The 23,436-nt window shown below is 40.0% G+C and overlaps 1 protein-coding gene across 2 annotated transcripts in view; it reads right to left on the bottom strand.

Moving 5' to 3' along the window:
* Positions 1-23,436, bottom strand: part of sntg1 (syntrophin, gamma 1) — a 939,332-nt gene that overhangs the window by 70,473 nt on the left and 845,423 nt on the right. The gene's annotated exons all lie outside the window — the stretch shown is intronic.

Below are 23,436 nucleotides of genomic sequence, written 5' to 3'. Positions count from 1 at the left end.
CGTTGCAATTGTAGTCGAGGAACTCCAGGCACTCGATGAACAGATTCAGAAACTTCTGTCCAGACGAAGATACCTCAGAGATCTGAAGGCTCGGCTGTTGGATAAACCGTCCTCGCCATCTGTTATCGGCGTAACATCAACCCCGCGTTGTGCCGCTCAAGTCAACTTCACCCCGCGCCTCGTAGGAGCGACACTGATGATGACCTTGGTGTATTTCAGCTATGCAGGCGGGGGTTCAAGGCCAGAACACCTCCATCGGCACAGGCAAGCATCGTAACACAGAACCGGTTCGACCCTCTAAGCGTCCCCAGTTCGCCTTCAGCTCCTGGTGATGTAATAGTGGTAGGTGATTCTATTGTTAGGAACCTCAATATCACTTGCCCTAATAGAAAATCTTTTGTTTCTTGTTTTCCCGGTGCTCGTGTCCGAGATGTGATGAGACGTGCGCCGGCAATCTACAAGAACAGGGCAGTTGGAGCAATTGTTTTGCATGCTGGCGTAAACGACATAAGGCACCAACACTCGGAGATCCTCAAGGCAGACTTCACTGCATTAATTAAAGACACAAAGGAGAGGACCCCATCGGCAAAAATATTCATCTCGGGTCCACTCCCTCTCGTCAGACGATCAAACGAGTATTACAGTCGTCTGCTAGGTTTAAACAACTGGCTGCAGGGCTTCTGCAAGAATCAAGACATCAGGTTCATCAACAACTGGGATCTCTTTTGGGAAAGACCGCGTTTTTTCAAGCGAGGTGGCCTGCATCTGAACAGCTTCGGCGCCCAGGTCCTCTCCGAAAACATATCCAAGGTAATTCGTTTGTCTTGACTATCTATCTCTGCTTTTAACCCCTTCCGAAAAGCCACTCCTGTGCTTGGTCATGATAATTGTTTAATAAAATCTTCCATAAAAGTGCACAACATAAATACTGTAATAACCAATCTTAATGCACATAGAAAATCTAGGCAATACGGCATAAACACCAATAATTTAATTAAAGTTACTAGTTTAGATGAACAATGTATTAAAACTATAAAAACAGATTATAGATTAAACAAAAAATACACACAGAGCGGCGCTAATAAAAATAACTTAATTCCTGTTCCATATATCAATAACGCATATAGTATTCATCTCTGCTCCTCCGAAACATTAAATATGGCACTATTAAATATTAGAGCTTTAACTAACAAGACGTTTTTTATCAACGATCTTATTAGTGATAAAAAATAGATTTTATTGCACTAAGTGAAATGTGGCTTAGCTCAGATGGCGCAGCTGTTTTAATTGAATCTGCGCCTCCGGATTATAGTTTAACTCGTGCAGATCGCCAAGGAAAGAGAGGTGGCGGACTAGCAAACAAGCAGGTTAAAATGTAAAAATGTTAGTTTTGGTACATTCAAGTCTTTTGAGTATCTCACCATTGTTATTCAGGGAGATTCTCACGTTCTAGTATTATCCGTGTATAGACCTCCAAAATTCAACGCGTCTTTCTTTGAGGAATTCTCTGACTTGATGTCAATCTTAATTACGAACTATGACACACTCTTAATAGTCGGCGACTTTAATTTTCATATAGATAATCAATGTGACCAAAAAGTAAAAGAATTTATGAACCTTCTGGACTCTTTTGATTTGAGACAGCTCGTTAATCAGCCTACACATAAAGCAGGTCATACGTTAGACTTAGTAATTACTAAAGGACTAAAAGTTGATATAAAACCGGTCATTGATACGGGTCTATCAGACCATTTTCTTCTACTTTTTAATATAGAAATGATGATAGAAAACACTCATGAGAAGCATATTGTTAAAAAACGCTTCTTTGACTCATCAGCAGCTTTAAAACTTACAAACATTCTGACCAATCAGTCCGTTTATAGTGCCAACTATAATAGCGAGGAGAATGTAAATAGTAAGGTGGAAAGATTTAATACTAAAGTGAGGGCTGCTGTTGACATAGTTGCACCTGAAAAGACAGTTAAAAAATTTTCTAGCATTGTTATACCATGTAAGACCCAAAGAGTGTCTGATTTAAAGAGAACATGCCGTAGAGCTGAGCGTAAATGGAGGAAAACTAAACTAACTATTGACTATGAAATATTAAAAGTTAAAATAACAGAATACAATAACACAGTCCGTCTTGAGAGGTGCTGCTATTTCTCTAAGATTATAAATAACAATGCTAGAAATCCCAGAGTCTTATTTTCGACGATTGATCATCTGTTAAACCCAGGTAACTCAAAGGAATGCCTCCCAAGTACTTCCAGTAAAACCTGTGAGGCTATCGCTGTATTTTTCAATCAAAAAATTAATGATATTAGAAATAACAGTATATCTCCCCAACACTAAGGATCCTCCTAAACCCCAGTACTCCATAATAAACAAATTAATTTCTTTCACTAGGATAGATTTACCTGATTTACATAAAATAATTTCTCAAATGAAACCCTCCACCTGTGCCCTTGACCCAATACCAACAAATTTTTTCAAAGAAGTATCGGGCGTGCTTATTGATAATGTTCTTGACATAGTAAATTCGTCATTAGATACGGGGGTCTTCCCAGACTGTCTTAAGACTGCGGTAGTTAAACCCCTACTTAAGAAAAATAATCTCGACCCCTCTGCTCTTGAAAATTATAGACCCATCTCTAACCTGCCTTTCTTAAATAAAATTCTAGAGAAGGCAGTCATTATACAGTTAAATGAGCACCTCAATAAACATGCTATTCTTGATAAATTTCAGTCAGGTTTTAGAACAAATCACAGCACAGTAACTGCACTCGTTAAAGCAGTAAATGACTTGCGGGTAAATGCAGACAGAGGCCATTTATCTGTTCTCATCCTCTTAGATCTGAGTGCCACATTTGACACCATTGATCATAATATTCTTAAGAATCGCCTTAGTCAATGGGTGGACCTCTTTGGCAGTGTCTTAAATTGGTTTGAATCCTACCTGGCAGGGAGAAAATTCTTTGTTAGTTGTGGTAATTATAATTCGAAAGACACATGATATCCTATATGGTGTTCCACAAGGCTCTATCCTGGGTCCGCTGCTCTTCTCAATCTATATGCTTCCATTAGGTCAGATTATCTCGGGACATAACGTAAGCTACCACAGCTATGCTGATGACACACAGCTGTATTTATCAATAGCACCTGATGACCCTGAATCTCTTGATTCGCTAACACAATGTCTAACCTGTATCTCAGAATGGATGAATAGTAACTTTCTCAAATTAAATAAAGAGAAAACCGAAATCTTAGTGATTGGCAATAATGGATACAATGAGGCTATTAGAGATAAACTGGATGCATTAGGATTAAAAGTCAAAACGGAGGTAAAAAGCTTAGGGGTAACCATTGATTGTAATCTGAATTTTAAATCGCATATTAATCAGATCGGGCGGCACGGTGGCGCAGTGGGTAGCGCTGCTGCCTCGCAGTTGGGTGACCTGGGGACCCGGGTTCGCTTCCCGGGTCCTCCCTGCGTGGAGTTTGCATGTTCTCCCCGTGTCTGCGTGGGTTTCCTCCGGGCGCTCCGGTTTCCTCCCACAGTCCAAAGACATGCAGGTTAGGTGGATTGGCGATTCTAAATTGGCCCTAGTGTGTGCTTGGTGTGTGGGTGTGTTTGTATGTGTCCTGCGGTGGGTTGGCACCCTGCTCGGGATTGGTTCCTGCCTTGTGCCCTGTGTTGGCTGGGATTGGCTCCGGCAGACCCCCGTGACCCTGTAGTTAGGACTATAGCGGGTTGGAAAATGGATGGATGGATATTAATCAGATCACTAGGACAGCATTTTTTCACTTAAGAAACATAGAAAAAGTTAGACCTCTTATATCATCGAAAGATGCAGAGAAATTAGTTCATGCGTTTGTTTTCAGTCGGCTAGATTACTGTAACGCACTCCTCTCAGGACTACCCAAAAAAGACATCAATCGTTTGCAACTAGTGCAGAATGCAGCTGCTAGAATCCTTACCAGGAAAAGAAAATCCGAACACATTTCTCCAGTTTTGATGTCACTACACTGGTTACCTGTGTCATTCAGAATTGACTTTAAAATTCTGCTTATGGTTTATATAGCCTTAAATAATCACGCCCCGTCTTATATATCGGAATGTCTGACACCTTATATTCCAAATCGCAACCTCAGATCCTCAACTGAGTGTCTCCTTAGAATTCCAAGAGCAAAACTTAAAAGAAGTGGTGAGGTGGCCTTCTGCTGTTATGCACCTAAAATCTGGAATAGCCTGCCAGTAGGAATTCGCCAGGTTAATACAGTGGAGCACTTTAAAAAACTGCTGAAAACACATTACTTTAACATGGCCTTCTCATAAATTCACTGTAATTTAATCCTGATACTCTGTATATCCAATTTATTATAATAACTATTCATTCAAAATCTGTACTAACCCCTACTCTCTCTTCTGTTTCCTTTTCCGGTGTCCTGTTGGTGGTGGCTTGCGCCACCACCATCTACCGAAAGCACCATGATGTTCCAACAATGATGGATGGATTAAAAGCCAGAAGTCTGTATGACCATCAGCATCAAGTGACTCCATGAGAACCCTAACTACAAAGAGGACTATTTCATTTATGTTAGGTAGAATGCCCAGAGGGGACTGGGCGGTCTCGTGGCCTGGAACCCCTACAGATTTTATTTTTTTCTCCAGCCTTCTGGAGTTTTTTTTTGTTTTTTCTGTCCACCCTGGCTATCGGACCTTACTCCTTTTCTATGTTAACTAATGTTGTCTTATTTTCATTTCTTACTTTGTCTTTTATTTTTCTTTTCTTCATTATGTAAAGCACTTTGAGCTACTTTTTGTATGAAAATGTGCTATATAAATAAATGTTGTTGTTGTTGTAATCCATACTTTTAGGAACTTATGTTTTACCCAGTCACTGCCTTAGCACCAGAAGTGAGTGGGAGATAGGTATGGAGGATGGACAAAGCTCGCCTGGGAGTGGATAAGCCTTCTGTAAGGAATTGAGTAAAACAAACCTATTAATTGAACCAGGACTTGTGTAGGTGGAGTTGTGTTTGAGGAGCTGCAACACCCTGTACAGGTCACTATATACAGTGTACGTATGTGTGTATGTATACAGTATATATATTGTCACATACGTACGATTGGGAAACAGCTAAAGGGCCTGAATAATAGTAGTTCCATGCCAGACCAGGTGAAGGCAGGTGCACTGATTTTCTTTCTCAATCCCTTGCAGACCAACCACGGAAAATCTCGCAAGCTTCCGGTGCCTCTGATATACGGCACTTCCTGTTTCGTTCCCTTTGATGACGTAACTTCCGGTTCCGGCGCACCTGATGACATCACATTCAGTTCTGGGCCATTTCATGACATCACTTCTGGTCTCAGCACATAAAGCCACCATCTTTGTTAACCAGAATCAGTTCTGTTTTGGACTCTGACTTTTGAACATCTCACAAATATTTACCCGTTTGTAGCCATGGCATATTATATGGGTGGCTGCTCCAAACCTTTTTTGATGTATTTTTGTAGTTTTTGTGACAATATATATGACGAGAGAGCTGAGCCGCCTATTGGGGTTATGACCCCAGATAAATATGGGCTTTCCCCAGGCCAGCAGGTAAAAATCCTAAAAAACTGGGAGTTAGATCCTGTGCAATCTACCTGGGAGCAGGCAGGCAAACAGCCCATTGGCTAAGGCCATTTGAGCTGACGTCTTTTCAAATAGTGCAGCAGGTTGCCTGCTTGCTTTGTTAAAAGGACTCCCCAAAAATATTGCCCAGCTGGTCTGGGGAGAATTCCACACCATAGAGGAGCTTATAAAGCTCCTAGAAAAATCTGAGTCAGCTTCACAATCCGAGGGAGCAGAACGGTCCTCTAGTGGATTCTGTGGGGATTACGTCACACAAACTAGGTCTCTTTCATATAAACCGGAGCCTGTTCCAAAGTTCCCGGACCTCGGGGTGTGCAAACTGCCGGGGGACGAGGAGGGATGCAGGTGGACGGGGAGAGGCAGTTTATGTTCACTTGTCAACCCCCTATCGCTAACACATACGGGAGTGGTAATAGTTAATGAATATAAAGTCTAAGCACTCCTCAATACCGGCAGCAACATTTCCAATGTTTCTTGCCGATATGTATTACTGCGACAGTGGATAAAAATAAAGACCAGCATTACCTGTGTACATGGGGAAACCCGTAAGTATAAAACCACCCATTAGTTATGGAGGATCGCTGAAAAAATCCCTGCGGCAGTCATCCTGCATCCACCTTTCGCTGTGATTCTGGGGCGGGACTGGTCGGACAATAAAAGCGGTGCACCAATTACTACTCCCGAACAAAACTAAGGCCTAGCTATCATCACCTCGTGACTTGACGAGCCGGGAAGAATCTCCAACCCTTGAGGTCAGACTGGACCCTCTCTCTGAGATGCATTTTCAGTTCAGAGAAATGCTGGCTTCTTTTAAAAGGGAGCAGTGGAATGAAAACTCCCTGAAACATGCGAAAAATGCAGCAGTACTTGTCAATGGCCAACGCACTCATCAGCCCATGCCACAGGGTCTTCACTTTGTGATAGAGAACGACTTATTATATCAAATTGCTGAGCATAAGGGGGAGGTGAGAAAGTTGTTGTTAATCCTCCTAGGAAGCCATTTGGGCACTGAAGAAAACATTAGAACGGATTAAGCTCAGACTTTTTTGGCCAGGAATTAATGAGGAGGTTCACCAATTATGGCAAATTCCTAGGAGGGACTGAGCTCCTCTCGTTCCCCTTCCTCTGATTGATATTCCCTTTGAGCGAATTGGGGTCGACATCGTAGGACACCTAGAGCCCTCAGCCTGAGGACATAAATATATCTTAGTCCTCGTTGATTACTATTCAATATCCCAAGGCTGTTCCCCTACGCTCAGCCACATCAAAAGCAATCGCACAGGAACTAGTAGGGGTCTTTGCGCGTGACAGCATCCCTAAAGAAGTCCTTATGGATCAAGGGATGCCATTCACCTTGGAAACGTTCAGGGAAGTTGCCAAGTTACTTAAAATAAAAGCACTTAAAGACCATGGTGTATCATCCTTAAACCGATGGTCTAGTGGAAAGATTTAATCAAACTCTCAAGCAGATGCTTCATAAGGTGGTCAGCAGGGACAGGAGGAACTGGGATCAGCTCCTCCCCCTCGTACTGTTTGCCTATCGGGAAGTTCCACAAGCCTCTACAGGGTTTTCACCATTTGAATTATAACATGGACGAGAACCTCTGGGATTATTAGATATTTTAAAAGAAGGATGGGAAGGAGAGGCTCTTCCCTCTACCAATATATTAGAGTATATCACGCAGTTAAGCGATCGATTTGGAAAAATTCGACCCGTTCTAAAAAGTCACTTGGAAGAGGTGCAGGCAGCACAGGCCCGATATTATGATCATGGTACGACCCTCTGAGAATTCCATCTGGGAGATTGTGGCATGGTTTTGGCTCCAACCTCTCACTCGAAATTACTTGCCCATTGGCAAGGACCTTATAAAATTAAGGAGAGGAAAGGGCTCGTCGATTATTTGGTAAAACAACCCAATCATCAACAGAGTAAGCGGGTTTATCATGTAAATTTGCTGAAGCCGTGTAAGGGGAGGGACCCTGATCCCAACCCCACTCAGCCCCGCTCATTCTTTGCTCACAAAGTCAACCTTAATTTCGGAGCAGATTTAAATTCCAGACAGAGATGGGAGCTTAAAACAGCTATACTGTCAGTCCCGGAGGTGGTGAGTGAGAAACCCGGGAGGACCTCTCTGATTGCGCATGACATAGTGACAGCGCCCGGGGTTATCGTTAGAAAGCGATCCTATCGACTTCCCGAGGCAAAGAAAGTAGAAGTGGAACTTGAAATCATGCTTATGCCGGAACTAGGAGTAACAGAGGAAAGTTATAGTCCCTGGTCCAGTCCGATCATCTGGTTAGTAAGCCTGATGGGAGTTGGAGGTTTTGCAAGGACTTCCATCGGCTTAATCAAGTCTCCCAGTTTGACACTTATCCAGTGCCTCGAGTGGCTGACCTCCTCGAAAGGCTTGGCCAAGCAAAGTTTTTGACTACACTTGACATGACTAAGGGGTACTGGCAAATTCCTTTAACGGACTCTGCTAAGGTTAAGACTGCGTTTAGCACCCCTAACGGACATTGGCAGTATCATGTGTTTCCATTTGGGTTACATGGGGCTCGTGCAACTTTCCAACGTCTGGTGGACAAAGTGCTCCAACCCCATAATGTGTAAAGTGCTGCATATCTAGATGACGTTGTCATCTATTCCAGCACATGGAAGGATCACGTACAGCAGGTGAAAGTGGTATTGCGGACTCTAGGCGATGCCGGGCTTCGAATCAATCCAAAGAAGTGTTTCTTTGGATTGAAAGAGGCTAAATATTTAGGCTACCTAGTGGATCGGTGTACTGTCAAACCACAATGTTCAAAGGTAGAAGCTATTCTGAAATGGCCCCGTCCGAGAACCAAAAGGCAGGTCCAAGCATTTCTCGGTTTAGCCGGGTACTACCGCCGGTTCGTACCTCGGTTTTCAGAGAGAGCGGCACCCTTGACTGATTTGACAAAGAAGAGGGCTCCCAACCATGTGGTATGGACAGAGAAGATGGACTCTGCATTCTGTGACTTGAAGCAGGCCCTTACTTCAACTCCTATTTTGAAAGCACCTAATTTTTCTGTGCCTTTCATCCTCCAGACGGACGCTTCGGACACAGGCCTGAGTCCTGTGCTGAGCCAGAGTGTCGATGGTGTTGAACACCCCGTTATGTTCCTGAGCTGGAAACTGCTGGATCAGGAGACCAGGTATGCGGTGGTGGAGAGAGAGGCCCTGGTGATTAAGTGGGCAATTACGCAGTTGAGGTACTACCTCCTGGGTCGTGAGTTCACTCTGGTGACGGACCATGTGCCTCTACAGTGGATGGCCCTCCACAAGGAGTCGAATCCGCGGGTCACTAGGTGGTTCATCGTGAGGGCTCTCCCCACTCCAACGCCAATGCTCTCTCTCGGGTACACGACCTCTCAGTGCAGGACGCCCGACCCGATGGGCGAGTAGGAGACAGCTAAAGGGCTTAAGTATTGGTAATACCATATCAGACCAGGGTGCGGCAGAGTGTGCTGACTATCTTTCTCAGTTACTTGCAGACCGTTCTCAGGAAATCCCACCAGGTTCCAGTGTCATTGATGACATCATTTCTGGTTCCGATGACGTTATTTCCGGTTCCGGCCCTTCTGACGATGTCACTTCCTCTCTGGGCCTTTAAAGCCGCCATCTTCCACCTCATCAGTTCTATTTTGGACTCAGTCGTGTGAACATCTCTGTTCAAACTTTTGCAAATTTTTGCAGCCAGGAAATAATATACAGGTGTCTGCCCCAAACTTTTATATATATATATATATACATATATATATATATATATATATATATATATATATATATATATATATATATATATATATATATATATATATATATATATACACATACTGTTACATACATATGCAGTATACTGCATAGTAAAAAAAACTTTTTTGCGATTTTCGATTGTATTAAAAATGACACAACAGTGAAAAAAAATAAATAAATAAAACTGAAACTGAAAAACAAGTTATCTGATTTATATCAACATGAAGTGTAACAGCTCTGTTGATCAAATTTTAAAAGATGCAAACAATTTTTCTCTCCGGATAATATTTGAAAGGCAAGCACATAAATACTAGACAAAAACACTATGTGATTTTCAAGTAATCATCCTTCCTTTCTGACATTTAGGAGAAAATATAACCAGGGAGATGATAAAGTTAGAAAAGAAAATGACACTTATTCCCTGCAGCTGTTTGAAATGTGCTTCAAGTTCCATATACAATAATTTTCTTCTATAAGGAACATCTGTCTGGTAAAACAATGAAAACAAATCAACCACCAAAAGTACACTGTGGCTGTCTCTGTAAGAGTAAGTAGGCATACAGGCAGCTAACACTGTGTGGGACTGACCAGCAGCACAAACAGAAATTCCATTGCCACCAATGGGTAGGGTTAAGTCGTCTGAACAGGAAAAAAATGGCTACCTAAAAGTAAAATTAGAAGCAGCTGTTTGTTCAGTAACTGCACTGACAAACAGACAGGACAGAAAACGAAATACAAGACTGTCTCTACCTCACTGGTTTGTGACTGCACAAAAACAAGCACGCTGTTGGGAATGAGATCCACCACTTCAGTGGTACTTGTCTGCTGCCGTTGACAATCACATCTGACAGAAAAGAAGCTACATGGTCAGTGCTCAGAGAGATAAGATAACTCCATGGATGTGAAACACAGGAAAGACAACATGTTTGCTCAGCCAAACAAGGAACCAAACACATGACAAGAGAGTACAGTGTGTTGTGTTCATTGGTCTCTCTGAAAAGAAAAACCAAACCAAATGATGTTCCCTACATGAACATGTCATTTTTGCAGTAGTCTACAGCAGGTCAGTATTTCATTATGTGGAATGAAATGGAAGAATAATGCTTTGCAGATAAAATGTATATGATCTTTTCTCACAATAAAAAAATATTTCTAATGAACATAAATCTATTAAAATGTAATTATAATGCTATTTAATAACTATACAAAGAGGAAGCAGCTGCCTTTTTTAAAATTATACTTTCAGATAGCATTTTTTCTATTTATCTTCATTTTATTTAAGAACCCTTATTCTGCAAAAAACGAAACTGAAACACCAAGGATGCCTCATTCTCTTTTTGATTGAAGAATTATCCCCCACAGATTCTACAGTATGTATCACTTTATATTTGCTGTTATTGGTTTTGTGTGAAAGCTCAAAATGCAAAACTGCCTGACTACTAATAGTACTCCCAGAGGTTACATTTTTCAGTCATAGTCTAAGTGCGTTCCTTTCGGCACAAGTGGACGCCCTTGTAAACTGAGTTTACATAAATGTTTAAAAATAAAGACTGTCAGTCAGTAGCCTTCTATAGAGGTGTATCCAACAGGGGGCATTACCTCCTTGGGAATGAGTTCTTTTGTAATTGTGGCGTGTTACATAACCTGAATCTATATAGATATGATATAAAAAGGTGATACCCCTCCCTTAGTGATACGGCAGTAAGAAATCAGATAGGAGAAGTAACTTAGCTTTCTTTAATGACGGCTTACACTGCATAACAGACGAAGGAAGCCAATGGCAAGAACCCAGTTCGGGAGTAGGGGCTTGATGTGTAGAGTGCCATTTTCACCGTGCAGTAGAAGGATTTTCAGGATCGGATGATGTTATCTTCCATCCGTCCGTCGGCTTCACGTGCAGGTGAATCATGCCATTCCAAACAAGGCAAAAGAGGATACAATTTCATGCTGACTTTGACACACAAAAATAATATACAATGGTCCTCAGTCTGACTGCCCATTTCACAGTTGTGTCTGTCTGTCTTGTCTTATAATGCTTGCCTAGCAGTTCTAAATGGTGAACCCCTGTGCTAAATCTGGCTCTGTGTCAACTGTGCATGTGAGTAGAAAAAGGCAGAGCTATAAAATATATTTGCACAGAGCACAGTAGCATATTAAACTTATACACCTATTACAAGAGGTACTGGGTGAAACATGGACAGTGTGAAAGGTAACAGGTTACAGGTAACAGCTACATAGCTGGTTTTGACATGTCATCTTATTCTCCATCTAGAAAAGAATCGTAGAAGATAGTTGGTAACTTTCTTGTTAGGCGCAAATAATTGGTGATCTGATAACACAATTAAACACCAAAACGTCTTTGCCCCTTACTTGAGAATTTTCTCAAGTACCCACAGTATTTATAAACTCATAAGCCTTCAGTTGCATTTAAAAGGCCTGGGTCCCATAGACAGCTAGTTAACTGCCTGCTTTAAAGAGACAATGCAGAACATTTATTCCAGCTAATGGACAAAAGGTTTTACATGTCCTCCTTCCAGTCCTCAACTACAATTAAAACAATAATAGTCTTTTTCCTTTTAATATGGAAGCACAAACTGTCAACCATAATGTACTCCGGTCTGTTGGTAACTCTTTATGAACAGGGTCCAGCCTCCACAGTGGCAACTCTTGTTACTGGACTGCTTCCCCTGCTTGTTACCCTCGATAGACATTCAGTACAGATAACAGTACAGGGCCTATAACCAACACACAATCCCTAAATTCCCTTAATGGCATACTTAAGACATCTTCTTCTACCAACATTTTTCCGTTTCTCTCCCACAGGTTTTATACCTTATTCTAACATGGAGGTTATTGACATACAGTATATTATGTTATATTATATAATAGGAATAGGATCTGTTTTGGTGGGCTAGAACTGAAATACTTTTCCCCCCCAAGAACAACCGAAACAACATTTAATTGTTTCCTTATCAGCTAAGCATACAATTTCCTCTCGCATTATCCCAAAGGTGTTTTTCCCAGATCAGGTTTAATTTTTGCACTTGCTATCTTGTGATGGAAATGATTTTAAGACACTTTGCGACTATATGTGACTAACAATCAATACAACGATCAATGAAAATAGACTTTGGTTTAAAGGCCTGATAAACTTTGATTTTTAAATTTACATTAGCCAAAAAGGAAAAAAGGTGAAAACCTCTGTTTGTGGGGTTTAAAATGTAAAGATTTCAATGTATTTAAATGAAATGTCGATACTGTAATTTGAAGTACCCTAATTTATAAACAATACAAAAACTGCAGCAATGCAGGTGTAACACTATTTATTTTTATTTTTTAACAAAAGTTTTACTCATGAAGAAAAAAGGCACAACATCTGTGAACTACAAAGGGTACAAGAAAGTTCTTTTTTTGATATATTTGAAGAGAACTTTTATAAAACCAACTTACGTTTTTAACAGATCTCCTGAAATGTAACACATTTTCTTCCCATTTTGGATAAGTATCATCATTTTTTAGCCACTGTAAATCATTTCAGGTATGGTGGGGAATTTAAACCAGAAAAATCAACAAACTTTATAGTTTATATGCAAATCTTCTCAATATATTATGAAGAGGTGGGTCCATAGACTTCTTCATGCAGAAGAATTTCCAAAAAAATAATCATTAAAGCAAACAGCAATGTAACAGAATTATGCAGTTGTGTTTACTGTAACAATAGCACTAAACATTTCATTTTTGCAGAACTTTTTATTGACCCTGTTTATTTAAAGAGATAATATATATGCAGTAAGTTCATACCATAGACCAATGACTTGCTATTAGGTCAGAATCATATCATTTTAAATTTAGAATGAACAGGAAATGAATAGGCAGTTCTTCCAATGAATAGGCATGAATTATATGCATCAATGATAATTATGACTGAGGGCAGCATTGTGGCATACTGGTAAAGGTAAATGCTGCTGCCTCATAGATCCAGTTTTCTGGTTTGGATTCCTGCACCTCATTTTTATCCTTATGGAAAATGAATGTTCTCCCCATGTTTACATGGGTTTCCCCCTTAAATCCACAAATACCCGTCTGTTAGGTTACATGGTGACTCTAAATTCACTGCAGTGTAAATATGTATGGGTGTTAATGTATGTATATGTATGCCCTATGACATGCTATCACCCTGTGCAGGGCTGCTTTCCATCTTGCGACTAGTTAATCTAAATTGGATTTAAGACATTTGGAAATGTACATATGGTTTGTGCCAAATGTGAAAGAAAAATGAACTGCTTGCAAGTTACTTAGGGTTAATAGCTGACAAAGCCGTTTTGCTATAACGGCAGGTTATTCATACATTGCGTCTGTCATAAGTTGACCCAGGACAACTTCCAGTTTCTTTAGGAACACATCCATTTGACACAGGAAAGATGACCTTTCCTTTTTTAGGGTCTATCTGACAAGTGAAAAAAATAAGAACAGATGGCCCATTAGCGTAATAAAATAAAGTGCTTAAGCAAACGATAGTATGTTTTTTTTTATAAATAAGGAGAAGGGGGAGGAAGAAGAAATTACAAAAAGCCAATAGAAAAAATGTAACTTTGCTCTTCTGCTTTGCAACGTAGAATCCAGGTACTCATCTGTGACTGAATAAAACTCTAAATGATTGAACTATTCCTGTCTTCCTCGGAGGGTTTCTTCCATGCTTACAACCAGAGTTGCTTGGATAGGCTTCAGCTTACTTCAGTACTTAATTGGACATAAGAGTAAAGAGGATGGATGGGTGATTATTTCTAAATAATTGACATTAAACTGTTTATTTTTTATTTCTTTATTGTTGAAATAATAAGCAAAACACTATTCTAAACTCTACCAGTAATTCAAGATAAACAGGAATAATCCTCTGTAATAAAATCCCTTTGTGCGTCCAGGTGTCCGTGTGTGTGTGTCTTCTGGTGAAGGGTGCATGCGCGGGGCTTCTGGTGAAGTGCACATGCGTGGGGCAGAGAAAGTTAGAGGCATTTTACGGAAATACAAACCAGTATTACTGCGAGAGGAAATTAAAGGTACACAATACAGTGACGCATATTACAGCCACATACAAGCCAGTATTACTGTCAGAGGAGATTAAAGGCATATTACCGACGCGTACGCCTGTATTACCGCCAGAGAAAATTAAAGATATATTACGGACGTTCAAGCCAGCGGACGTACAAGACAGTATTACTGTCACAGAAAATTAAAGGCACACAATACACGGTGGCAGCCCACGAAGAACGGTCAGCTCATCAAGTAAACGTCAACAAAAGAAAGGCTGAAAGAAAAAAAAATACGACCAACAAAAAGAATGAGGTCAAAGTTCCTTGCCATTTAATATAGACTGTTCCTACTAATGTTTATGCACTACTGTTCTAGCCCCCGTTATTGTAATGGGCTAAATGACTAGTTACAAATAATTTCTATAGCCTTATACTGTCCAAGGAATGATAGAACATTTGAACATCACCATAATTTAAGCCAGCATATGTGTATCTCTGAAAATAAATATACTCTGCCCAGTCACATACAGCACATCTCACAGGAGAGGTGATATCCATGAATTTTGGATATGCTTAGAGACATCTGAGGCTTGTGTCAACTCCCAGTGATGCTGAACTAGAAGGCCAGGTCAGAACAAAAAAGAATGACCTTTTCAGAAATTTATAATGATATTTTGAAGACAAATATTATTGTTATACAGACCTTAATCTAAAATGATTAGAATAACAAAATGTAATTTTTAATTTACATACTTGTTTATTTTTAATATTTTATGATATTGAATGGTTTTAGTAAATAATACAAGAGTGCACTTTTATTTTTTATTTCACTACTTCTTAATTTGCAATAAATGAATTTACTTCTGCTGTGATGCAAAGCTGCTAATTGAAAAGTGTGCTGATTTTACAATAAAATTTTATTGGCGACCTAGTAATGCAATTCCATCCACAAATGTATCCAACAGTTTCAGCTTACATATATATCCAAATACATTTTTACATTTCCTTAATTAAAGTCAGGGTCATGGGGTTTAACAAATTTATATTACTGTTTGTTAATCTTTTACAGCCAATTTTAAGTACTAGGGTGTTGTACCATGTTAGCCATTATGAATGTAGAGAAAAGCCAAGCAAAATGACACCTTTTATTGGCTAACTAAAAAGATTACAATATGCAAGCTTTCGAGGCAACTCAGGCCCCTTCTTCAGGCAAGCCTATTTTAAAGAAGCTGCAGCACAAATGAAAATATGTAGGACAGGCATCAAGCTGTAAATTGTCCTGGAGGAATTATGGGATCACCGACTAGGGGCACCAGGCCCCAACTTAGTAATCACTCAAGAGTTAGTTAAGGCCCCAACTTAGTAATCACTCAAGAGTTAGTTAAGGCTTGGACACAAAATGATAGTTTATGTAGAGTTATAGACAGATAGATAGTCACAGAGACATATGTTACTTTATCTATGGTCTTCTGTTTCTTCATATGATAAACAGGTGACCCAGAGTTTTATAAATAGCTTACCACACAAACATCAGGATTTCTTAAAAGCTCTAACCCATGCATACGTAACATTTCACAGAAACTGGGAAATGACAACCCCCTTGATCAAGTAAAGAAATTCAACCAAACCAGCTAAATGATGACTCACACAAACAATAATATCACAAGCCATTATAAGAATGTGTTTGCATGACAAACATCTTTCACCGGGGCGGCACGGTGGCGCAGTGGGTAGCGCTGCTGCCTCACAGTTGGGAGACCTGGGGACCTGGGTTCGCTTCCCGGGTCCTCCATGCGTGGAGTTTGCATGTTCTCCCCATGTCTGTGTGGGTTTCCTCCGGGCACTCCGGTTTCCTCCCACAGTCCAAAGACATGCAGGTTAGGTGGATTGGCGATTCTAAAAATCGGCCTTGGTGTGTGGGTGTGTTTGTGTGTGTCCTGTGGTGGGCTGGCACCCTGCCCGTGATTGGTTCCTGCCTTGTGCCCTGTGTTGGCTGGGATTGGCTCCAGCAGACCCCCGTGACCCTGTGTTCGGATTCAGCGGGTTGGAAAATGGATGGATGGATGGACATTTTTCACCTGAAAAGTGATCATCATGATGTACACGCTGTGTTTTATTTGCCTTTAAGAGGACCAATTCTGCATATTATCATTGAATAACTTTTTTTTTCTTTTCCCATCGGTTTATATAGCTTTTCAGGGAACTGGCTGACAAGTCAGGAAAATCTCAGGCAAGGCTCAGTTTTTCATATGGCATGTACTATTCACTTTAAGAGAAATCATCTCATTTTATGTGCCATGTAATACCAAATGCCCACTCAGATGTTGCTGTCTTATGCCTTTTCCCAAAACACTAAACACACAGGAGAGGCGCTATAATGCTGCACATAATCTTGTGTACTCAGTTGTGACGTGAGACCAGATACAATTAAAAGCAGGTGGTAGGGTCCTGATGCAGCAGAAGGGAGGCTGCTCTACCAGCCAATGATGTTCTGCAGCATAGTAATTGCATATTTATGAGGTTGATTAACATGCTCCATATATGGTTGTTTCAGGGTTATGTGATGGTGCGGGTTAGCTCCATGCTCCCTGTGCCATTTGGGAGCATCTTTAACCCGCCACCATCGATAGTCATAATCGAGATGAGCCAGGCAAATGAGGACACATACATCTAGCCAAGGGATATGTGCAAAAGTAACAGCGCTTTTATTAAAAGCCAATCAAACAAACAGTGTTTCATAGAGGAGTGCTCCACCCATAATAAATAAATAATCCAATAAAATCTGAAGTGATTGCGAAGGTTAAAACCAAGTTCATTTAAATGTTCCACAAAACAGAAGTTAAAATCCAGCAGGAAAGAGTATTTTAAAAACTCACAAACCTTGGTGTATCCTTGTAAAATATAACATCTCCCCAGTTTACCCTGTTTGGAGGGGGAGGCATCAACCAGAAGGTGCAGACCACCCTTTATCCTAGCCTGTGTCCCGCCACCAATCCCCTGACATTCCACGGGATACCCCTGAGCCCAACTGTCTCCAACTCCTGCCACCATCTCTGGTCTCGCGGGGAGTCCTCCTGCAGTATTTGGTTTTTCCTGCTCCCAAACTGCTCAGCAGAAGCAACCCTCAGCCCACTCTTGAGCCACAGCTACATGCTCAATCCCCGGAGCTCACATTCCCATCTGCCTGCTTCCTCCCAGTCACACCGACTCTCTCCCGTTGCTACCCTACTCTCTATTCTCCCATCTTTAACCTCCATCTCTGTTTTTCTTTCTTTCCTGTCTGGTTTTCACTGTCTGCCATGCAGAGTCTTTTTATCCTCTGACCTAACTGGGTGCCGGTGTGAGACTACACTCCCTGCAAGGTTTGAATGACGCACCTGGCGGATGCTCACATTTGTACCTATACGTGCGATCTGCCAGGCACCCCAGCTATGTTCGGATGTGAAGCACACTCACACACACCCATGCATGACTGGAGCCTGCACTTCATGGGTCTTAGATTATTTATTTAAATTCGGCCTAACGCCACAGACCACGTATTACAGGTGGCAACCAGGTAGGGTTTGAGGCACAACCACATGCACACATTTAAAAGATGATTGAGATTGATAAAGGTAAATTGCAAAAAAAAAATGTGCATTCACCAGATTTTATAAATCAGATTTTTTTTTTTGTCTTATACATTTTTCTGGTTTTTGTCATTTGCATATTTTCACACTTGAATCAACACTGGATTTTATAAATAAGACCTTTGGAGTGCTGTGTGCAATTCTGGTCATCATAATACAAGAAAGGCATGGCAGCACTTGAAGCTTTGAAGGGGTGCACGGCTAAGTGATACCAAGGACTTAAGAACATGCCGTAAAGGCATTGGTAAAGAATATCCAGCAGAATTCTTTTAAGTTAATGGTGAATCATGTACTTGAGGACAAAAAGGAGAAGTGCATTTAGGGGTGTAGCCGGGAGGCACTTCTTTACGCAAAGAGTAATGGGAATCTGGAACAAAATACCTAGACAAGGAGTTGAAGTTTTTGGGTGAGATAATAGGACATCTTAGCTATTAGCTGAAGAAATGAGCTTGATGGACTGAATGGTCTCCTCTCGTTTGTCAGATTTCTTACATTCTTACGTTTTCTGGGAAGATTTTCCACCTGGCTTCAAAAGGTGTTTCTATTAATCAGCAGGTGAGCTTGTAGTTTGTTAGCCTCACCCAGCAGAAGGAAGAGGGGCCAGGAAAATGGAAAGAGCACAATGAGCTGGCAGGAAGAACAGATGATTTAGGCAAAAGCTAAGTCAATGTTTTCTTTTCTTTTCTTTGGCTATGTTTTTAGTATCTGCTGCATTCTTGTCTTTCCTTTTGTGCCTTTCTTTTGTATGACGCTTCCGTGGTTTCATTTGGGTTTTTCTTCCAAGTATCCTTAATTCCATTGCTATCAGTCATGATTCTAAATCATGTCTTTCTTTTGCCATCTGGTATGAAATCCTGAATATGTTTCTCTTTTTTCCACATTCTTTAGCTCACTTATAAAGTCCTTTCAAACTGCTTTTCTGGTATTTCACTTTACTTCCTTATAGTTCACAGTCACCTTCAATCCTGCTTTCTGCCACTGCTTATAATACCTTTTCTTTTCTAGAATTGAAATTTTCATCTCAGCATTCTTCCACCATGAAATTCTTTTTTTCAACCAAACATTCATCATTGCTACCCACTTGCTAATCAAAACTTTTGCTTCTGAAACATCCTTCACTCTTGCTACCAGAGTTTCAGCAAATTTATTTCTCTCACTCCTTCAACAACTAGACCTTTATTCTCTGTGATACAGGAATCACTTTGACATTTTACACCATGTCTTAATCAAATGTCCTCAGAAACAAATATACTATCACCACCAGATTCATATGTCACCAAATTGTTTTGCTATTTCCTATAAACAGTATTGCCATTATTTCCATTATCCAATTGTTTTCATCAATGAAATTTAAGAATCCGTACATCTTCTGCACGAGAACCTTCCACCCTCTCAAACATATGCAGTTTTTAATGTCTGGAAAACATTTGGGATTAAATCACTTAGAGATCGGTACATAGACAACATTTTTGCATCCTATGAACAATTACACTCCAAATTTAACTTCCCAGCAACACATTTCTTTTACTACCTTCAAATCAGAAACTTTGTTAAAAGAACCTGCCCAATTTTCCTCACCTCCCACCTAACTCTATGCTGGAAAAAATATTGATCAGTCTTGAGGACTCAGACAGCATTTCCGTAATATATAAAACCATTTTACAGACCCTCCCTTTCAAAGGTCCAAGAGTACAGTGGGTAAAGGATCTCTCACTCTACATCTCAGAAATGTTTCCAGGGCTTGATCCAACCCTCGAATGCTGCAATCAAGTTCCATCCTCACTGGACCACATGTTTTGGGCCTGCACCAAATTAACATCATTTTGGACTAAAATCTTTAAATGCCTTTCAGACAGCCTTGGTGTCACAATCCCACCTAATCTGTTAACAACTGTGTTTGGGGTACTTCCAGATGGGCTTAAAGTGGAGAAGGTCAAACAAACTGTGATTGCCTTTACTTCACTATTGGCACGTAGACTTATCTTGCTCAACTGGAAGAATCCTAACTCTCCTATTCTAAGTCAGTGGGTAACTGATGTTATATACTATTTGAAACTGGAAAAAATCAAATTCGCACTTAGAGGATCTGTACAAAAGTTTTTCAAAACCTGGCAGGATCTAATCAATAACATTTTAGAATAATCATTTAAATTGAGGAAGCAGGTTCTCTCCCCTCCTGTACTCAATTTATCTTTATTCATTTATTAAGTTATCTATTTACTTATTCTTACTAGTTTTACTCTGCTGGCCTAGCTCTCTTTCTCAGGGGCGGGGGTTGATTTGTTTCAAACTGTTTTTTGTAAAGCTTGAGTTATTTGTGTGGAATGTTATTTGATTCTAATAAAATCAATAAAAATAAAAAAAAATAATAATAATATTAATAATAATCCATACATCTTTAACATTCCTGGTAGTGATGCTAAGGCCCCATGTACTTCCTTCAAAATCATCACCACTGGCTCCAACATGTCCATACTAGTTACCATAAATTACAATCACCTTCTCATAAGGCACCACAGACATCACGTCTGTCAATTTCTCCCAAGATTCATCTTTCTCTTCATCATTTCTGCCAAATTTTGGGGCATATGCTAAGAATATATTCATCAGTCATTTACCAATAATCAGCTTAATAGCAGAAATATTCTTAATCATGCTCTCCACCTCTACCACTTTATCTGACCAATTTTCAAATATCAGTGCACAAATGCCAGCATTTCACATACTTCTTGCCTGTAAGAAAACTTGTACACCACCAAGAGTTCTTGCACGTTTACCTTATCATTTCATCTTCTTTACGAGGTACACATCTACTCTCTTTCTGCTCGGCACTTCTCTCACTTCTTCTGATTTCACTCAGTCCTTCACACATCTTACTTACAACCTTCTTTTCACTAGTCCCCAAACCAGTTTACCAGGTCCATTAGCATCGCAAATATGGTTTCCTTGTCAGTGAGGGTGCTCATGGACTACTCAGTGCCATAGCTTACTCATACTTTGTAATTCTCTTCATTATATCTCATCATAAAGGGGAGGCAGAGAAATACATTTTAGGGCCAGATGCCCTTCCTGATGCCAATCTATTTCAGTCACCTTTTGCATCAAACAAGAGGGACGATGACTTCATTCGAACCCCAAATCACAAAGGTATTAGAAACAATATAGGATATTTTAGTGGTCTGCTATCTATAAATGTCTTTATTCACTTTTACCTTCTAATGCTAATTTTATCCTTCATTGTGTGTACTGTATATCCATTCTCATTCAATCTAACAATTTTTAACATATGTTGATTTCTCATTTTACCTCATGAAAAGATAGCATCAATGACAGTATATCGCTGAATGTATTATTTCCATCTGTGTGCTTTGTTATTAATGGAGTGCAACATTACACACAGCCCTAAAGACAAATGAAAGAAAATGAAATGCACATTTAGATTCCAACACGGGCTATCAGCCATGAAAGAATGAGACTTGGATGACCAAGCAGCTGAATGACTGACATCAAGAGCTAGACAACTGAGTGAGCAGTTGGCTGACAGTCAGAGAAGGACAACCAAGCGAGCAGTTGACTACACAAGAGAGCCGTATGACAAAAGTAATCAGCTGAGCAGCCAACTGAGAGCAAGACAAGTTAAAAAAGGGCCTCGACCACCAACACGCACCGCCAAACTGAATTAATGCATCGCCCAGTGCAGCTTTTTAACGCCAAGAGGCACAGCTGTTTAGTATCTCTTCAGATTCCTGCCAGCAACGTCCACAATATAGACTTTCAGACCACACTGCATGTTTCTACCAGCCTTAACAATACTGTCTCACAGTTGGAGCTTTCAGCAAACAGCACTTTTCTATTTACATAGAGAAAGTAATTTATACCTGGTAAACTGAACCTGAAAGGCATCTTTAAAATATCTACTTTGTGTATAATGGATTCAGTTTTAAACGTAAACTCAATTTTTCCATTGACTTCCAAAGTTCTATATTTTTATGCATGCATTTTATTAAGAACTTTAAAGTCATTAGGCAAAGAAAAAATTGGATCACCTCTGGTTGTTAACATAATTGATTGACTTTTAATAGTCTTACTAATCCCAATTACAGTCAAGGTAAAATTTAAATTCAGGACCTACTTGGCTAAAGAATGATTGAGTTACAATTACATGACGCCTAAGAAGCTAAAAGACCACTAACATTCAGGGTGCCAATTAAAACCCCAAACAGCCATGTAGCACACAGCAACTTGTCTGCTAATGCTAAAAATAAAGCTTTTACTAAACCTTTTTTTTAATATTGTTCATCTTAAACTATAACCACTCTATAAGAAACTGCCTCAAAAATGTTACAGTTTTTAAGAGGGTCATGAACTGTTTGACAGCACCCTCACCCAAACCCACTGGTTCTCAGGTTTCTCCACACTTTTTCAAGATGTGACACTTTAGCCCCTTACTTTGAGATTTTGGCCATTTTGTTGCCACTTTTTTTACTTGAGTTTTGCATGACCTTTGCTCACAATTACCTCAATTTTCATTAAAGCTAACATCTAATTGAGGCTGTACTCTTGAGGAGTTGTCTCCTAGTGTCACCCATTTTCAGCTCTGCCTATTTGGCCACAAATAGACTTTGATTACATAGAGAGCAGAACTTGCATTACAAAAGGAAAGTAATAATTTTGCTGAAAAATTTTGTCTTACAGTCTTTGCTCACTGTTAAACTGCTAGAATATTTCTGTTCCTACTGTTTTGTGGCTGATCTTTATTATTAGAATTTAGATTTTGGTTTTGTTGCCTATAAGGCAAACATTTTTTTTAATTCTAGAATTTTTTAACAGAGTTAGTAAGCTTTGCAATTTCTTGTTAATATGTGAGTTAGAGTTGTATTATGGAGTGTTTAGTCTGGTAGTTAAGTATTGTTTCATAACCTATGAAACCTGTAACCTGTATGATTAAGGTTGCATAATGTGATTGTCAATCACAATTATTGTGAGGTTACCGTATTTTTCTCGCCATAAGACGCACTTTTTTTTCCCCAAAAGAAGGTTGGAAATATCTGTGCGTCTTATGAAGCGCAATATTGCGTCACAGACCATGATGTGTATTACCTGACAAAAGTCGACATCCAGGGGTAGAGGGTGACAAAACTCACTGTTACGTTACAGGCATTCCCTCTGTGCTTGGAGGAATGTTAGACTCATTGACTCGGCATCTAATCCTTGCGTGTGCGTGAGTTGCGAAATGTAAACAAATGTAAACAAACGCAAGATGGCATCGACATCTCACGAGGGAGCGAAGCGAGTGCAGAAAACAAAATACTCAGCAGACGATGTTTTGTGCATTATCTCTGAGTTGGACTCTGATTTTT

Source organism: Erpetoichthys calabaricus, chromosome 6, assembly GCF_900747795.2.
Source record: "Erpetoichthys calabaricus chromosome 6, fErpCal1.3, whole genome shotgun sequence".
Taxonomy (NCBI): Eukaryota; Metazoa; Chordata; class Cladistia; order Polypteriformes; family Polypteridae; genus Erpetoichthys; species Erpetoichthys calabaricus.
The sequence above is the reverse complement of the archived record's forward strand: the minus strand, read 5'-3'. Positions and strand labels throughout refer to the sequence as shown.